Genomic DNA, 7,712 nt, shown 5'->3' with positions numbered 1-7,712 from the left:
CCAGGGAGTGCAGCCAACAGTGGCGGGGAAGAGGGACATCCACACCCTGCTGCAGCAGGACAAGGGTGAAAGGAGATGCTGGAAGCTGCCACTGCTCCACCTAGGCAGTGCTCTAGGCACGGCACAGCAGCCTGTAATGGCACCCCAGAGCTTATCACCTCTCCCAGGAGAGCCCTGAGGAAGCACCTTCTGCTCTTCACTGCTTGCTCTGTCAGGGGAATGGCTTCTCAGGGCATCTCAGAGGGGCTGCGGGTTGTCTGAAGGTGCCTGGGCACAGCAAGGAGTGAAGCTGAGCAGCAGGGCTGGGCCAGATCCACTGCACTGTCATGTCTTCAAAGTCCCACTGCGAAGAGAAAGGGTCAGGCGGCACCACAGCCGGGTGCGAGGGAGCCCTGGGCAGCACTGCTCCCATGGGCAGCCCAGCACCCGCACCACCTCTTTCCAGAACGGGGAATTGGCTACGTTTGAAACTAGAAAGTATTTGGTTCTCCCTTTCTCCATGACAACACAAGCAAAGCTCAAAGCAGAACAACACTGGTTTCCATTTTTCTCATGCGCTTCCCTACCCCCCAGGCAACGTGAGGCAAGGGCTGAGGAGCACGTGAGGTGGTGGCCGAGCGAGACATGGCGTATGTCAAGAGAGGGAGAATCCCTTTTCCCTGGAACCTCCACAGCAACGGTTCCTGAGCATCCCCCCACACTGCTGTGAGCACAGCTGGTTCTGAGAGCCACCAGGCAAAGACAACCCTTGCTAAAATCCCTGTGAAGCCCCAGATGAAGCTTGGGCTGGTTCACCAACACCAGCCACACAAAGGGGCTTCATAGAGACTTCCAGCTTCACTTGACTCTGTGCAGGCAGCAAAAGCTTGGCTGGACTATGGGAACTTCCCATCAGCAACAGGACAATGTTTCTGTTTCTTTACCTCAACTGCTGTGACTCCCAAGTGACAAGGGGCTGGGGATCAGAGGAGGACATTTCCAGGAGTGCAGACCCCAGCCTGCTCCACCCAGCAAGCTCAGCCCTCCTGCCCTGACACCACCCATGGGACAGACCCTTTTCCCACAGCTGCAGCAAGAAAAATCACTGGTGTCCTTCTGACTCAGGAGTGGTTTCTTTTCCTCTTGTCCTCACCATGACCTCTCTTCATGTCCCAAGATGTCTTGGGCACCTCAGGCATTTAGCCCTGAAAGATTGTGTTCTGAAGTGCCTTAGGGAGCTGCTCCCTGCCTCTCTCTCAGCAGCCCAGCAATATTTTTCCCCAATATTTTTTTTGTAAAAGGGAAAAAAAGAAAAAAGAAAAAACCTCAAGACAAAAAGCTGGACTAGAGCCACCACACAGAGCAGGTGACAGAGCACATGTGTGGGGTAGAAGAACCTGCTGGGGCCAGACAATGGCATAAAGCTTGTGAGAGCAGGAAAGGAGCTGTGAGCAGATAAAAAGAAAAAAAGGCTGCTTCTTATTTTAAAGCAATAGTGTTTCGGGACAACCAGGAAAGAGCTGCTTAACTTTGGCAGAAGCAGCCTGCAAGGCCCTGGACCCAGCTCCTCACTTGCCAGGGCAAGAGCCACTTTGCCCACCGTGGTCCTCTTGACCACCTTCTCGAGCAGGCTTGCTGGGAACAGCTTGTTTGTGCACTGCTCTGCAGGGGTGGTGCGGCGGGAGTCCCCTCGGACCTGCACCTCTGCTGGGATCCCTCACTGCAACGGGACCCAACACTGCTGCACTGGGGACGCCCGTCTGCGCGGCCAGGGCTGCTCTCCCTCTGCCTTGGAAAGGCCGGCCCCTAACGGCAGGAGAGAAGGCGTTCAGCCTCCTCCAGAGAAGTAATGAAGTATTTTTGGACCAGGTGGTGACTACAGAAAGCTGGCGAGGGGCACAGAAGGCAGCCCCTCGCTGTGGGACTCCCTGGTGCAAAAGTCATCGTCCCATGGATCCTTGTGCTGAGACGTCAGGAAAAGATCAGAGAAACCTGACCCCGACAGCCACACGGCCTGGTCCGCGAAGGGGAAAAGGACTTTTTTGTGTAGTGCTGGCTCTGCAAAGCTGAGAGAGGTGAGGCTCCTACATCAGCTGCTGTGGACAGCTGGAGAAGCATTAGAAGAGCACGGTGCACCACAGCAGAGCAGCTCAGGGATTTGCAGTCAATGAGAGCATCCTGGCATCCCCCTCACTTGCTCACCTACAATGCTTCCATTTTCAGGGACAGAGTGAAAAATATTGCTCTCTCCCAAAACAAAACCCTGCAAAGCACATTTTCTAGTAGATGGACAGCCTAAGCAGCAGCTTTGACAAGCAATGGCAAGTCCTGTGTGTGAAGGACAGCCCCAGCCTTCTGGACCTCCAGGGCAGAACTGGGACCAGTGTTGCACCAGGGAGACCTGCACTGAAACCCTCTTGCAGCCAACAGCAGCAGCCTGAGTGGAAAAAGCCCTTAAGAGAAACTGAGCAAGACTACCAGGAGGTAGCAAGGAAGCTCTGAAAAGGTACAAGTCTTGCCCCTCTCCTGGTAATAAAACTCTGCTAACTAGTAGGCAGACAAAAAAGAGAAGGACCAATGTAACACCACCAAGAGGAGCCCTGTGAAATCCCCTCATTTCACAGCAGCTTCTCTGCAGGACTACATCAGCTACAGCTCAGAGTAAAAATACCTTTGAGTGAGCCTGGGATAGCCTGGAGTTCACCCTGGCTCCAGCCCTTTCAGGGGAATCCCCGGGTGGGCAGGCAAGGCTGCAAGCAGGGCTGGCACACTTGTGCGAGGAGATGCCGAGATGCCGTGGTGGTTCACCCACGCCTTTACAGAACAAGCTAGTCTCCATGCTCCTTTTCTAAGCTCTGCTCTGCAGAGCAGCCTGTGCACCTGGGCAGCATTCTGGGCACTGCTGTCCAAACAGGGCTTTAGACCTGCCCCCGGAGCCAGGACTGTCACCATAGAGGGTGGATGCCTTAATGTACACGCTGCAGCAGGGCAGAGCCCCAAAGGGAGAAGAAACAGCGTCTATAGAGCCAGGAGCAGGCACTGACCTCGAGCTCTGAGTTGACGGAGGCAGCATCAGAAGAGCTGCATGAGGAGACCCCAATGCGCAGGGCAGAGGGATGTTGTGGCACAGGGTGGGCCACACCCATCCGTGCATCCCTGGGCAGCCTCGCCACGCCATGACCAGTCTGATAGGTGACAGAAAGCAAGAGGAAGACAAAGGGAGACATCACCGGGGAGAGCACCAAAACCCAGCAGCCCCAGTGCATGCACAGCACCTCAGGGCTCACATTGCAAGAGCATATGCAAGCTGCTGGCCTCTCCGTGCTGTGCAGGACAGCAAGGCAGATGCAGCTTGCTGCCCCCCCCCCCCCCCCCCCCCAAAATCTGGGCACACACCCCACAGGCATCCAGAGAGCCCATTCTCTGCCAGAGGGGTGAGAGCATCCCTGAACCCCTGGATCCTGCCCCAGCCCCAGGGGTGCACCGAGACCCAGCAGCCTCTCACCTGCTGCACCAGCCTGATCATCAGGTCTAAGCAGTGGCTGGTTGCCACCATCCTGGGCCCAGACCTGGGTTTTGGAAATATGTTAAGCGGGGCCCAGTTTGCAGCCTGCAAAGGAGAGCAAGGCACATCAGCTACAACCAGTAGAGCTGCGCCTGCACCACAGCCTGCGCCAAGGGGCACAGCACCCGTCCCCATCCAACACCAGTGTTGCAACAGCCACACCACAAACCGGGGACCTGAGTGGGTGCAGGATGATGCTGAGCTGATGCATCCAGATCCTGCAGCCAGGCCCTCCACACCGCCTAGAAAGGGGGGGGGGGGGGTGAGGGACCCCCACCAGTCTCCCCCCCTTGCACCAACTGCTGGGGCTGGTGGAGCATCTGGGAGCTGCACACCAATGCCAAGCTGCTCCCAGGTCAGCAGAGCAGGAAAATGCATGTGGCCCTGTGAGGGTGACATTTCCAGTGCCCGCTGTGCCCTGCAGCATGCTGACCCTCCGTACCTCTCCTCTGTGGGGCCCCAGCCCCCAACATCCCTCCACCCTCCCCTAGGGAGACAGAGCAGTAATGCTGCTGAGCAGGGCAGCTCTCCTTCCCGCCTTTCAACCACAGAGAGAGAGAAAAAAACCCCTCCTCTTTCTCTGCTCCTGTCATCTTCCGGTACCTCTCCAGCCAGGAAAGCCCAGGCATCAGGGACCGGTGGTACAAGCTGCTGGCCCATCTGGCTCTTGGCCGTGCAGGCGAGGAACGAGACCTGAGCCCCCGCTAAGGGTATTTCTGGAGTGACACCAGAGTGCCCTCCCCATGCCAGTACCACCGCCTGGGCAGTGGGGCCAGGAGAGTAGCCGTGCCCTATCCACCCACCTCCACGTCCCAGCCGAGAGCCCCAGGAAAGGAGCTGGAAAGGATACGGCCACATCCAGCGCAGCTGAGCCCAGGGCAATCAGGAGCCAGGGCAGGGCCCTCAGGACATGCGCAGGCTGCCTGTCGTGCTGCGTGGACGATGCCTGCTGCAGCCGAGCAGAGGGTGGCCCACAGCTGCCTCTGCGGGCACAGATTCCCCCTGCACTGAGCTGCCCAGAGCCTGCTTTGGAGTCACGAACCCCATCCCCAGATGGGGACGTTGCCACAGCTGGCACGGGGATCCTGCACCCTGCTGGGAACGGGGCTGCTGTGCCGAACCCTGCAGCCGCCCCAAGGACGAAACAGCCGGGAGGGGCGGTACAGGGGGCATGGGCACCCTGCATCCCCCCCAAGGCTTTTGCAACAGGATACCCAAATCACCATCATGACCAGGGAGCCATGCCTGGGACTGGGGGGGCATAAGGGCAGCCATGCCAGGCAGACACTTACTGCTCTGGAGAGTGCGGGAATCCTGGCCGTGAAGGCAATGAGGGCGGAGAGCAGCCCCAGGATAAAACCCAGCGCTTCCCTGTTGTCCTGAGGGAGGGAGAAGAAACAGGGGAACATCTCCATCACAGTCTGCCCAGAGAAGGGGTCTGAAAGAGCCCAGCGCACACCTCCTGGCAGGAGCCCTGTTCCCACTGCCCCCATCAGCTGCTCCAGGCCCCCTGATCATCCCCCCTGATTTCACCCCCCACCTGCCAGACCAGAAGTGCCACGGTGTGCAGGGGCTGCCTCTCCCAGCCCTCACCCCCTGGGGTGCAGGGGCTGGGGTGGGTCCTGGGCGACCAAAAAGCACCCCACACCATCCTTGGGCACCCCAGGGACACAAAGCCCTGGGAAGCCGAGATGCCAGCTTGGGCAACGCCAGAGGTAGTTAAGGGAAAAATGCCACCGAACCGAAACCGCGGTGCTCAGAGCCTGGCAGCTGCCTGTGCTTGCCCAGGTTCCACCCGCTGCCCACCCGGCCCAGGGGGCAGCTCACCTTGAACACCACCCCGAGCAGCCTCCGCTGGGCTCCCTCAAGCACCTCCCGGGAAAGCCAGGGGCTGGGTGCCAGCAGAGACCTGCCAGCACCCATGGACAGGGGCAGGGTGAGGGTGAGCATGTCATCCTGCAGTTGCCTCCTCCTGCTCCACCGGCGGGGTGGACCTCCACGGGACACAGGCTCACTTTCAGGGCGTCATCCTCAGGGACAGGCTTTGCCCCATCCCACCCTCATGGACTGTGCTGGATGCCACACTCTTCACCCACCCCAGGGGCCACCCAGCCATCCCCTGCTTGCCCATGGTGCCACGCTGCTACCCCAGACACTGCTCTCCTCAAGATCCCCGTGCCGCGGTGCCCAGCCAGGGGCACAGAGTACTCCCCGAAGTCCTCGGCTCGGAGCAGGCTGCCGCTGACGTGCACCGATGGCAGGAGGGGCATCTCTGCACACACCTGCTGTCTCCTGGGACTCGGGTGGGCACAGGGGAAAAAGGGTGAGCAGGAAGCGGACAACGTTGGCCACAGCCATGTAGGCGCCTGTGAGGATCTGGGGAGAGACACGATGGCACAGGGAGGTTGAACCTACCTGAAATGCAAAACCTCAGGCAGCAGCTCACAGCCATCCACATGAGGGGCTGCATTTGCCATGCTGTCTCGAGCCAGGCTGCCAAAATCCATCCCCCTTCAGGCCCAGCAGCCCAGGGCAGCAGAGCAGCACCTCTGGCAGCCAGGTGTGGGTCCCATGGCCGTGGCAGAGGCTGGGCAGGGTGCAGGGGGGTGTCCCCACCCTGCCACACGGAGTCTTGCTCACCTGGGTGCCGAGCTGGCTGGCGAGCAGTGCCCCAACTGCGTTGCAGATGTGGCCCAGGAAGCTGTACAGGAGGCAGAAGATGGACAGCCGCTGCCAGCCCTGCCCCAGGCACCCACAGGACAGCCCAGGGCAGAGGGACAGGCTGTTCCAGCCGCGCTCAGCACTGCAGGATGTCAGAGCAGAGCAGCCTGGCAGCCTCCCGCAGCCCAGCCCAGCCCCAGGGAGTTACAGCGAGCAGGCGGCAATCCAGCACAGCACAGCCAGCACCCAGAGCCCCCAGGACACACAGCCCGGCTCCCCAGCCATGCAAGCTGCTGGCCAGGTGGCAAAGCCATTGTGCCCCACAGCCAGCGTCCCCTGCATGGCTGGCTCCCAGCGTCCCTGGGCAGGCAGGAAATGCCACCACGGGCTGCCAGCACTGCTCTGCAGGTGCAGCACCCAGCACTACCCTCTGCCCACGGTACAGCACCCAGCAGCTCCCCCGGGGTAGAAAGCACCTTGCATTGCTGGGAGCAGACTCCAGGCTGGACTAGGGCCCCCTAAACTGGGCAGAAGAGACCTGGAGGAGAACAGCAGCTCCAGTTCCTGCCCTGCAAGGAAGAGAGTTGTAGTTCACGATGCAAATCCAAGATACTGTAAAAGGGAGGTTCAGCTTCAAACCGTATTCCCAAAATGGCTCTGCACTTCTGCTGCAGGTATCAGTGCAGCAGGTAACGACATCAGCCAGGAAAACAAACTGCTTGCATTGTAAAGCAAAGCCCCCTAAAAGGGAAGGGAGACCACTGGGGTGCTGAAAGTGCTCCAGTCTGTTCTTTGGGATCCGCAGCTGTCTACAGCCCGCCTGCTCCCTCTGCATGCAGAAGGCGCTTTAAGAAAACAGCACTCAAAAATGAAAACTTGCCTTCTGCAGAAAGAAACGGGAGCAGAAGAGAGAGGCTCATTCAGCAGGTGGCCAGGGCAAAGCACAACGTCTCCTTTGTGCGGGCTCCTGACAACAGAGCAGTCCCCACATTGCCTCACGCCTGCCAGCTGCTTATATGCGCTGTGTTGAGCTGTCAACACAGCCCGGCTGGCGTTCCCCGGCAAGGTTAGGGCAGGGTGGATGTAGTTCAGCAACAGACCAAACCACCACAGGAAGGCATTAATTTAACCACGGTCCTCACCTATTACCTAGTTTTCCCACTGCTCAATAGCAGCATAAAATATTAACAAGCCTTTAGGTCCACAGCTCTTGTTTATGGTCTTTCTTCTATCGAGGCAAGAGTCCTTTAACACAGGAAGAAGCAGTTTGCATTCAACAAACCTGAGCAAACATTATTTGCTCAGTCATATTTACATTATCCTCCCATTCACTCACGCAAACACTGCAAGTGCTTTGGCAGGCCTTATGGCCAAAGGTTTGTGTGAGCAACAAGCAGAGTCGTCCCAAGCCTCAGGCGCTGGGGATTTCTGTTATTCACTAGATTTGGAAGGGTCTACACCAGGACACAGCCTGTCCAGCAAGGAGGCTCACAGAGACCCAGCTGGC

The sequence above is a fragment of the Gavia stellata genome, chromosome 11, assembly GCF_030936135.1.
Source record: "Gavia stellata isolate bGavSte3 chromosome 11, bGavSte3.hap2, whole genome shotgun sequence".
Classification (NCBI taxonomy): Eukaryota; Metazoa; Chordata; class Aves; order Gaviiformes; family Gaviidae; genus Gavia; species Gavia stellata.
This window is presented reverse-complemented; position numbering follows the sequence as displayed.